Source organism: Triturus cristatus, chromosome 8 (assembly GCF_964204655.1).
Source record: "Triturus cristatus chromosome 8, aTriCri1.1, whole genome shotgun sequence".
Lineage (NCBI taxonomy): Eukaryota > Metazoa > Chordata > Amphibia > Caudata > Salamandridae > Triturus > Triturus cristatus.
This window is the reverse complement of record NC_140591.1, coordinates 1555200335-1555212665: the sequence shown is the minus strand read 5'-3', so window position 1 is coordinate 1555212665 and position 12331 is coordinate 1555200335.

Sequence of the window (12331 nt, the reverse complement as noted above, 5' to 3'; positions counted from 1 at the left end):
CTTGACCAATCTTAGCCTTGGCTGACAGTTTTGAGTTGAATTTGAAACCTAAATTTCTAATAGAGGAGAGAGGGGTAGGAGGGGGATTCAGCTGCGACGGCCACCAGAGATCAGCCGGAGGGGGTGAAGGTTGATTAAAGAACTTCACCTCTGTTTTGTCAGTATTTAATGTCAGGCAATTGTCCGTCATCCAGGAGGTGATCTTAGTTAGACAATGCCTGAAGCTGTCAAACGCAGCCTTAGCAGTGTCTTTAAAGGAAAACACAAGCTGTGTATCATCAGCATAAGAAATTATTCTCACTCCACAGTGTTCCACAAGTGATGCCAAAGGAGCCAGATAGACATTAAACTGGGTGGGGCTAAGTGCCAAGCCCTGCGGGACTCCGCATACCATGGAGCAAGAGGAGGAGACATGAGGGCGCAGAAAGACCTGCTGAGACCGCTCCGCCAAAAAAGAGCGGAATCAGTTTAAGATGGTCCCCGAGATACCCAGCTGTGCTAGTCGGTCTATGAGAATCGAGTGTGAGACCGTATCAAAGGCTGCGGACAAGTCCAGCAGCAGAAGCATGGCACAACCTCCCTGGTCTAGGGATTCTCGGATGGTTTCCGCCACCTCCAGCAGTGCAGTCTCGGTACTATAGCCCGCCCTAAAATCTGACTGGGAATCATGGAGGAGGTTATTAGATTCCAGGTAATTGGAGAGCTAACACATAGTAGATTACCTGTATTTCTGACTGCATGCTCTCTGAATTTGTTTAGAAGAAGGTGTATGTATTCCTTTCTGCTCATAATACAGGGCATGTGGGTATTGGACAGTCTATTTGATGGTTTCTGTGACACCTACATAGGTAAGACATGTCTGCCTCTGTGACAGAGTGCACTTCCCATTTCAAGCAGACACATGCATTTATTTGGCCAACTTCGAGTGTAGCTTTCCATAGACTCATAAGAAGTAGCTTAACCACCTATCCCTCTGCCAGTATGTCTTTAAACTCACTTTTTTCTTGCAACGTCACTATTCACCGACACCTCACAAAGTAAGGCTTAGGCAAACATGAAGCTCTTCTCACTATTGTAAGTCTTATACTTTTAAACTTATTTCAAGTATATATGATAGTACAATGCAAACTATTACAATGCATAATGTTACAACGCGAGTTTTACAACGCAGCTTATATTACTATGCCTACAATTATAATACAAGCCATTACAACACATGTACCATTGTAATGCCTAATTTGTACTTGATGTTTCGCACACACAGACCTAAATAGACTGAGATACAGTTTAATTCATCTACCAATATGTTTTAAACCACAGTTCTCTCTACTAATTTCATTACAGACTCAGGAAGCACATCTATTAGAATGCACAACCGATTTCAATCTTCATTTCAGTACAATAAAATAGACTACAATACACGTTCCTACATTTGGTAACATATTTCAAACATCACATTTCTCTAAAGCTTTGCAAGCTTTATAAATAATGCATTACAAAGTTAAAAATATCATTACAAACACTGAAGCACTCCTATACAAAACATAACACACCGTACACATTTATAACTCACCTCTGAAATACTATTGCAGTATATGAAAATATCAGAAACTCCTAAAAGATTTTCTTTCCCACACAATACATGTGATGCACCACTCTCAACAAAGTAAAACCAGTAATGGCAAAGGTTCCCTCTCTTTTTGCACACAAATGAATGTAAGTCCCAGCTGGTTTTGTGAATGATATAAGTACAAAAGGGTGTTGCGGCTGCGATCTAAGATCTCCGCAAGATACCCTTCATTTCGTCCTAATTTGCCCCTTCTACGCTCACCCAAGGTCTCTGTTTTTAAAAACTATCCTAAGACGCAGTAAAATTAGAGAGGCTAAAGTGGCTCTCTTATTTCTCAAACTTGCCCCCGACCCTTTTACTTTATTTAGCACCGTACACTTTTTACGATTGGCTGTAAAACTAAGAAACACTAGAGGAGAGGACTAACTGTGTCAAACTCATTAAAAGTTGGAAGGATTTAAAGTCCTCTATTTAGATTTGGCTCGTAACTCCTGTTGTGAGACATGTGCATTTTACAGGGTTTCTCCTTTCACTCTCACGGGGAAACCCTACATGGTCGAATGAGCTGAATATTGTACATAATTGTCTCGTTTTTAAACTGTATGCATTTTCGGGTTTTTATTACTATTGTATTTATTTATGTGTAATGTGTTTATTGATTCAAATTTTTAAAGTGGGATTGTCTTATAATATGTATCTTTTATGGATATTTTTAATACCCGAATAAAGATGATTTGTTTGATTGGTTTGGTTTGAATGTAAGTAACAAATCAAAATGCCCCCTTCACTTTTTCAAATTCTTAAACCCATTTCTATTGGATACACATATTATCCCTTTATTACTCTCTTCCAAAAGTGCCCAATCTGATTCTGTAATTTACTGGAGTTGTGACTCCACCACGGTGCCATAGTGTAGAGTCACAAACCCTGATGGGAGTTCAAAAACTATTTCCAACAATACTAGTATTATTTTTTAAGAGCACACCACTTCTAAACATGGTACTGATTTAGGAAAACTTAGTTTAGAAGCATATCACATGTATATAACTTATCATTTCATATTTTAATACCACAGTTAACTTTTAACCCTTCCCCCATTCTGCTTAATCCTAGTTTCGATAGTAACAGTTTCTGCAACATTCAACTGTACCAGCAGGTCACAAGTTCACCATATTTTCAAATTCAGCACACTAGCTTACAAATGCAAATAGCAGGTGTGGTTGACTTTTACAAAATATTGGCTCATCCTGTCTAATGTACCTTTCAAACTTTTTTCTATAAACAATCAGAAAGATGCTTGTTCAGCAAAGTAACATGCATCCTATTTTTTGAGTACACAATGTTTATGAACAACCAATCAGTTATCTACTTTTTCTAAAAGAGCATCTTCTCCACCATTCAGATATCTCATTCTACCAACTGACTTTCTCAGCTACAGACGTCTTTTGATTCCTTCTTCACATCCCTTCAAAATGCTTACAGTATGGATTGTAGGGCACAGCTATGTTTTCTGGAGCAAAAGGTATGCTGAACACAGAGGTATTGACAAATACCTAGGTTTGCAAAATGTGGATATTAAATGGTTTGCACAGAGAGGATTAAAGTGGCACCAATTGATGCCTTTGGTTCAAACCTTTTTGCATCTCCAACCCCCTAACCTCATGATTGTACACCGTGGTGGCTATGACCTAGGCACATTGACTGGGGTACGGCTGGAAATTCTAATGAAGGATACCTTTGCACGAATGATGTTGCTTTTCCCTCACACTGTCTTTGTATACTCTAATATATGCCAAAGACAGAAATGGAAGTGGTCAAATTAATTCTATCCACAGATTGACAAAGCTAGGAAGCATGTTAATAAAGCTGTTTCTGCTTACCTCAGAGACCATAACATAGGCTCTATCTATAACAACGATCTACATATTGACATGCATAACATCTACAGAAGTGATGGAGTTTACATCACAGACGAAGGGAACAGAATGTTTCTTAACAACATTAAGCAGTGCATCCCGACTTACATATAGCTGAAACAAAGTCATAATGAACACAACGGCTCTTCTTAGAGCCACTCAATAACCCAACAGTGAAAGAAATATATTTTTTAACATATATACTCTTTAAAAATATTTTACGGATTTGTGAACCCCTCGCGAATTCGCAAAGCAAAAGTACGAATTAAATGTACTACAACACATTTCACTTTTGAACTTTAACTTTTAATTTATATTTTTAATATTATTTCAAACTCTGTCAATTTTAATGTCATTATGAAGTTCAATCTCACTAGCTCTATAAAAAAGTTCACAACTATAACACTACCTTCTGAATTGTATAGTATTCAATTATTTATTGAAGGTGGATCTGTGAATCCACTGCATCTTTACACTGGGGGACTGCTCTGAGAGCCGCAATAGGGTCGCAACTCCTACCACAAGAGAAAAAAATATTGAATACCCCCACTTCCATAGGCCCATTTCGGCCCCGGGGACCCCATCCCCCGGGGCCCTGCCATTTTTTTTATGGAAGGGGGGGCTTTGTGGCACCCCTTCCCTAGGCCACTTTGGGAACCCTGTATTTTTGTTCCTATATCTTTGGAGGTGGGCCACCTGGCCCCCCTCCTGAGACCAATTTTAGCCCCGGGGACCCCATCCCCTGGGGCCAGGCCTTATCCTTCAAAAAAATAGGTAGTTAGCCTGCAAGGCCCTCCTACCCGGGCCGATACTGACACGGGGACCCCATCCCCCGGGGCATGGCCAGGTTGTTGGGGACGGCGAGGGAAGCCTCAAGGGCCCTGCATTCACTGCTTGCTCCCCACTACCTGCGGGAGCCGGCATTGGTTTTGGACAGAGGGACCAGCAAACATGCAGCTCCCTATGCCCAAAAGCAACTCTGCTTCACTTCATGGAAGCAAGAGCATTTGCCATGCCATAGCAAACTGCAATGTCCCAGGGCATTGCTGGAGCCAGCCCTGGGGGGTGGCAGTCTCCAGGGCCATAGCAGACTCCTGGAGGGGGACCACACAGTCCCCCCTCCCATCTACATTGTAGCCCCGGGGAGGTGGTAGTCTCCGGGGTCGGGGTCGGGGTCTGCCATGGAGAGACTGCACTTAGTTTAAAAAAACAAAATCTCCAGGAGTCACGGACCCAGACTCCTGCCGAATCTATGTTTTTAAAAATGATTTTTTGGGCCCTTGGGGTCCCTGTGAGACCCCCTCAGCAGGCCTAGGAGGTCAGGGTGTTTCTACCCTACCCCCTTTTCTTTATATTTAATGTTTTTGAACCATTTTCCTTGTGACTCGGTTCAAACGAGTCACAAGATGGCAGCCAACACTTCCTGGTTGGAACTGTTGGTAGTCAATCAGATTGCAGGCTCGAGATCGGGAGGCTTCGCGGATCCTTCGCGTCCCATATTTAGATATCTGAGAAATGCTTAAACTTTTCAGGAACTACTGAATGGATTTACACCATTAAACAAAAAGAGTGCTTTCTGAGCAACGAGCTACCTTTTTGCCAAAGTTGGTGTAATTCCATTCAGCAGTTCGGGCTGTAGCCATGTCTAAAGTTTTTTTTGGACAATAAATAACATGTAGAAAATACGTTTTGGGATCCCACATTTTTCTCGGCCCCGGCTTGGTGAATCACCCCGAAGCTTTCAACACAGCAGCTGACCTGACCGCCCCATTAGTTTAGTAAACTTTGCCAAGATTCATCAAACGGCGCCACAGATATTGACAAATCAAAAAACGCTTATCCTATGGAAATTAGGTCCTCTGGGTCCTAACTATAACCACCTACTGGTGACCGCCGAAACGCATTCTATGACCTCACAAATGCTGCTGTTTAATTAAATTGGACAAATCCAGAGAATCGAGTGCTGGTCCATTCTTCATGAGAGAATTAGGAGGTTTTTAATATATATACATGGTTATCCAAGAACAGGCCAATTGTTGCATTTTTGTGTGTTTTTATCAAATCTCTTTTATCTTTATTACACCTGTTCTTACACTGTATTGACGATCTGATTTGGGTACTTTACCAACAAATGAATAATCTGATAAATTCAGGAAATCTACGACAGTGTGGAGACACATGTGCATGTATAATTGATAATAATGCTGGGAATGTACAAAAATGCAATATATGCTAAAGGAACAATGGCAACTGCCATAAGCCAAATGTAACTAGCCGTTTATAAGGGTTAGAAGTCTAGTCTATTTTTTTACCAAAAAAACACTAACAAGGGACTTACGCACTTAGCCACTTTAAATAGACAGTTTAGACGCTGGGACTCTATGGTCCAGTTGAAGGCATCAGCCGAAACGCATCGACCGTCCTTTTTTTTTGCACTTATGGTGTAGAGAAAATATAATAAAAAATACCTTAAAGAAATCACTGTGGACTCTCTGTGCTGTGGATACGTTGGCAGTAACTGCGCCGAAGTTATTCTGAAGATATATATATATATAGATATATAGTTTCTTTTTTTTTTGTTGATGAATTGTAATACAGACTTTGCAGTATACTGTCTGTCCTGTCCGTGTGAACTCAACTATGTAGGCAGCACAATTCATCCTACGAAGAAGAGAGTTCTGGAGCACATGCGTGCGATTAAAAATCGAGATGTCACTTACCCAGTGGCACGCCACTTTCAAGAGTACCATAAATCTAATCAAAACCTCCTAAAGTTCTTCTGCTTGGATCACATCCCAAAGGATGAAAGAGGTGGAGACAGGGTCAAAAAACTAAGGAGGCTAGAATCAAAATACATAATTATGATGCAAACCAAGAGCCCCTCTGGATTGAACAACGAGGAGGAGCTCTGGGTGCATATTATGTAGGAATACTGGAAAAAGAGTAATTGATAGTCTGCATTATCCCTGTTCGTTTAATGTCAGTGTTTTTTTAGATTTGCGAGAAAGGATAGTAGGAAGTGCATTGATAGATGGAGGACATCTTTTGATGATTAGGGTATTGGTAAGGCGGCTTCTAAGATTAAGACATAGAAGCAGTAAGAGCTCTTGGAAGATCATAAAAATTAAATTTTATATTAGGTAAAATATATAAAAGATTACAATTACATCCAGAGGCAAATTAAGAAACATAAAACAAAAATACAAAGATACCCTATAGACCATGTTGGCTTTGCCCATTCAGGGCGAGCTACTGTATAAAAGCGCAAATTCCATACACATACATATCTGAAAAGATGTTGAATGTATATATACTGTGTCCACATTGATACTGATAATTATAACAAAAAGTGTATTTAACACATGAATTAAGTATGAGTATGAATGTTAATGAACTTACAATACATGATCTAATAGCACATTACAAGATGGCCACCGCTCAATGAAAGAATATGGTATTGCACATACTTCCTCACTTTCCATGACGATAATGAATTTGCCTCCCCTTTCTATGTCAATGGACTTTATTGTTTTGTTTTAAAATGTGCAAAAGTATGGACCCTGCCGAAATTGACAAAGGCGTGTAGCCGAAACGCGTCTGTCAAGTGTTTTTTGTTTGTGGCAAATAAATCTATAAAGAAGTATACCTCCTGGTGTGCGCCTCAATTGTGATCCATGAGAAGGGATCGTCGAAAGGGAATATATATATATATATATATATATATATATATAAACCAAGTTTGCCCAGAGCAATGAGAACGCACTCACTTCAGGAGAAATCTTCCGATTTATTTTGGATAACAAGCTGCAGCATTCATGTGAGTCCTTTTCATTTCTTTTTATCCGACGCGTTTCGAGGCTGCCTGCCTCTTAGTCATGGATGCCTTTCAAAACGTTCCACAGATGTCTCTGATTCAGCCTTAATTTGAATACCCTCCAGTGGGCGTCGCTTCGGTGCGTCATTATTACAATGCAGGCTGGTACTTGAGGTCAAGTGCAGAGTTAATTCTTTCCCTTCAGTGGGCTCTGTTTTCCGTTTTGAAGTTATTTTTCACACCCTCCGGTGGGCCATGTCTGCTGAGCAAGTTATATTAACCCTCTTCTGAAGTGCTGACTGAGCGAGGCACAGTTCCTACTCACAGCCCCCCTCTCGTAGATCTAGGGATGGTGCTGTTCTCCACGGCGGGGCGCCGTGTTAAAGATAAACCAAGTTTGCCCAGAGCAATGAGAACGCACTCACTTCAGGAGAAATCTTCCGATTTATTTTGGATAACAAGCTGCAGCATTCATGTGAGTCCTTTTCATTTCTTTTTATCCGACGCGTTTCGAGGCTGCCTGCCTCTTAGTCATGGATGCCTTTCAAAACGTTCCACAGATGTCTCTGATTCAGCCTTAATTTGAATACCCTCCAGTGGGCGTCGCTTCGGTGCGTCATTATTACAATGCAGGCTGGTACTTGAGGTCAAGTGCAGAGTTAATTCTTTCCCTTCAGTGGGCTCTGTTTTCCGTTTTGAAGTTATTTTTCACACCCTCCGGTGGGCCATGTCTGCTGAGCAAGTTATATTAACCCTCTTCTGAAGTGCTGACTGAGCGAGGCACAGTTCCTACTCACAGCCCCCCTCTCGTAGATCTAGGGATGGTGCTGTTCTCCACGGCGGGGCGCCGTGTTAAAGATAAACCAAGTTTGCCCAGAGCAATGAGAACGCACTCACTTCAGGAGAAATCTTCCGATTTATTTTGGATAACAAGCTGCAGCATTCATGTGAGTCCTTTTCATTTCTTTTTATCCGACGCGTTTCGAGGCTGCCTGCCTCTTAGTCATGGATGCCTTTCAAAACGTTCCACAGATGTCTCTGATTCAGCCTTAATTTGAATACCCTCCAGTGGGCGTCGCTTCGGTGCGTCATTATTACAATGCAGGCTGGTACTTGAGGTCAAGTGCAGAGTTAATTCTTTCCCTTCAGTGGGCTCTGTTTTCCGTTTTGAAGTTATTTTTCACACCCTCCGGTGGGCCATGTCTGCTGAGCAAGTTTCTTCGCATTGGGGACTCTAAGTCCCATGAGGCAATTCATTACTGCAATGAGCAAACGCCCACTGGGGGGCGTATACTAAATAAATAAATAAAGCCGGAAATTGATCAAATGCGAGTTTCAAATGAGAGTTTGCTGCCCAAGAAGAAGAAGTTATGCACTTCGAAACGCGTCGGCAAAAGAATGACAAGGTGATGCAGGGAGACAGGCTGCATTCTACTGAAGCGCTGTCGAGTGACCTCCCGTTGCTTCAGGGCACTTTGGTTATAAAAAATATATATATATATATATATATATATATATATATATATATATATATATATATATATATATATATATATATATGCCAATCGTCGTCACCCGAAATGAGAAGGCACCACACCAGCGTCTTTTAACCTTTTATTCTGATGGACAACAGCATGCTCAGCGAGGCTCTTGCAGCTTCATTCTTTCATTACCAGACGCGTTTCAGGAGCCATCTCCCTTGTTCACTGGTTCATGTTGAAGACAAAACAGCTGTGCAAATTCGAATCGCACTCGCGATTACTTGTAGTCAGACCCGCCCTAATGGGCGTATCCCAGCAAGGAATTCTGGTCATTGTAGGCAGGTAAGTTCTTAAAACCAAGGTGGATGCTGCTGTTTTGCTTTCCTCCGTGTTAAAACCCCCTCTGGGTCGCTGTTCGGAAACCGGCTGGGCTGCTGCTTGTCTCACGTCTCACCAGACGGTAAACGCTGTTCCATTTCCGCTCTTTCATTCACTGGCGGAGGACCTGCTGGGGTAAGCAGTGGGGTAGCCTTCGTGGCCAGGGCAGGCCACATATATGCCAATCGTCGTCACCCGAAATGAGAAGGCACCACACCAGCGTCTTTTAACCTTTTATTCTGATGGACAACAGCATGCTCAGCGAGGCTCTTGCAGCTTCATTCTTTCATTACCAGACGCGTTTCAGGAGCCATCTCCCTTGTTCACTGGTTCATGTTGAAGACAAAACAGCTGTGCAAATTCGAATCGCACTCGCGATTACTTGTAGTCAGACCCGCCCTAATGGGCGTATCCCAGCAAGGAATTCTGGTCATTGTAGGCAGGTAAGTTCTTAAAACCAAGGTGGATGCTGCTGTTTTGCTTTCCTCCGTGTTAAAACCCCCTCTGGGTCGCTGTTCGGAAACCGGCTGGGCTGCTGCTTGTCTCACGTCTCACCAGACGGTAAACGCTGTTCCATTTCCGCTCTTTCATTCACTGGCGGAGGACCTGCTGGGGTAAGCAGTGGGGTAGCCTTCGTGGCCAGGGCAGGCCACATATATGCCAATCGTCGTCACCCGAAATGAGAAGGCACCACACCAGCGTCTTTTAACCTTTTATTCTGATGGACAACAGCATGCTCAGCGAGGCTCTTGCAGCTTCATTCTTTCATTACCAGACGCGTTTCAGGAGCCATCTCCCTTGTTCACTGGTTCATGTTGAAGACAAAACAGCTGTGCAAATTCGAATCGCACTCGCGATTACTTGTAGTCAGACCCGCCCTAATGGGCCACGAAGGCTACCCCACTGCTTACCCCAGCAGGTCCTCCGCCAGTGAATGAAAGAGCGGAAATGGAACAGCGTTTACCGTCTGGTGAGACGTGAGACAAGCAGCAGCCCAGCCGGTTTCCGAACAGCGACCCAGAGGGGGTTTTAACACGGAGGAAAGCAAAACAGCAGCATCCACCTTGGTTTTAAGAACTTACCTGCCTACAATGACCAGAATTCCTTGCTGGGATACGCCCATTAGGGCGGGTCTGACTACAAGTAATCGCGAGTGCGATTCGAATTTGCACAGCTGTTTTGTCTTCAACATGAACCAGTGAACAAGGGAGATGGCTCCTGAAACGCGTCTGGTAATGAAAGAATGAAGCTGCAAGAGCCTCGCTGAGCATGCTGTTGTCCATCAGAATAAAAGGTTAAAAGACGCTGGTGTGGTGCCTTCTCATTTCGGGTGACGACGATTGGCATATATGTGGCCTGCCCTGGCCACGAAGGCTACCCCACTGCTTACCCCAGCAGGTCCTCCGCCAGTGAATGAAAGAGCGGAAATGGAACAGCGTTTACCGTCTGGTGAGACGTGAGACAAGCAGCAGCCCAGCCGGTTTCCGAACAGCGACCCAGAGGGGGTTTTAACACGGAGGAAAGCAAAACAGCAGCATCCACCTTGGTTTTAAGAACTTACCTGCCTACAATGACCAGAATTCCTTGCTGGGATACGCCCATTAGGGCGGGTCTGACTACAAGTAATCGCGAGTGCGATTCGAATTTGCACAGCTGTTTTGTCTTCAACATGAACCAGTGAACAAGGGAGATGGCTCCTGAAACGCGTCTGGTAATGAAAGAATGAAGCTGCAAGAGCCTCGCTGAGCATGCTGTTGTCCATCAGAATAAAAGGTTAAAAGACGCTGGTGTGGTGCCTTCTCATTTCGGGTGACGACGATTGGCATATATGTGGCCTGCCCTGGCCACGAAGGCTACCCCACTGCTTACCCCAGCAGGTCCTCCGCCAGTGAATGAAAGAGCGGAAATGGAACAGCGTTTACCGTCTGGTGAGACGTGAGACAAGCAGCAGCCCAGCCGGTTTCCGAACAGCGACCCAGAGGGGGTTTTAACACGGAGGAAAGCAAAACAGCAGCATCCACCTTGGTTTTAAGAACTTACCTGCCTACAATGACCAGAATTCCTTGCTGGGATACGCCCATTAGGGCGGGTCTGACTACAAGTAATCGCGAGTGCGATTCGAATTTGCACAGCTGTTTTGTCTTCAACATGAACCAGTGAACAAGGGAGATGGCTCCTGAAACGCGTCTGGTAATGAAAGAATGAAGCTGCAAGAGCCTCGCTGAGCATGCTGTTGTCCATCAGAATAAAAGGTTAAAAGACGCTGGTGTGGTGCCTTCTCATTTCGGGTGACGACGATTGGCATATATGTGGCCTGCCCTGGCCACGAAGGCTACCCCACTGCTTACCCCAGCAGGTCCTCCGCCAGTGAATGAAAGAGCGGAAATGGAACAGCGTTTACCGTCTGGTGAGACGTGAGACAAGCAGCAGCCCAGCCGGTTTCCGAACAGCGACCCAGAGGGGGTTTTAACACGGAGGAAAGCAAAACAGCAGCATCCACCTTGGTTTTAAGAACTTACCTGCCTACAATGACCAGAATTCCTTGCTGGGATACGCCCATTAGGGCGGGTCTGACTACAAGTAATCGCGAGTGCGATTCGAATTTGCACAGCTGTTTTGTCTTCAACATGAACCAGTGAACAAGGGAGATGGCTCCTGAAACGCGTCTGGTAATGAAAGAATGAAGCTGCAAGAGCCTCGCTGAGCATGCTGTTGTCCATCAGAATAAAAGGTTAAAAGACGCTGGTGTGGTGCCTTCTCATTTCGGGTGACGACGATTGGCATATATGTGGCCTGCCCTGGCCACGAAGGCTACCCCACTGCTTACCCCAGCAGGTCCTCCGCCAGTGAATGAAAGAGCGGAAATGGAACAGCGTTTACCGTCTGGTGAGACGTGAGACAAGCAGCAGCCCAGCCGGTTTCCGAACAGCGACCCAGAGGGGGTTTTAACACGGAGGAAAGCAAAACAGCAGCATCCACCTTGGTTTTAAGAACTTACCTGCCTACAATGACCAGAATTCCTTGCTGGGATACGCCCATTAGGGCGGGTCTGACTACAAGTAATCGCGAGTGCGATTCGAATTTGCACAGCTGTTTTGTCTTCAACATGAACCAGTGAACAAGGGAGATGGCTCCTGAAACGCGTCTGGTAATGAAAGAATGAAGCTGCAAG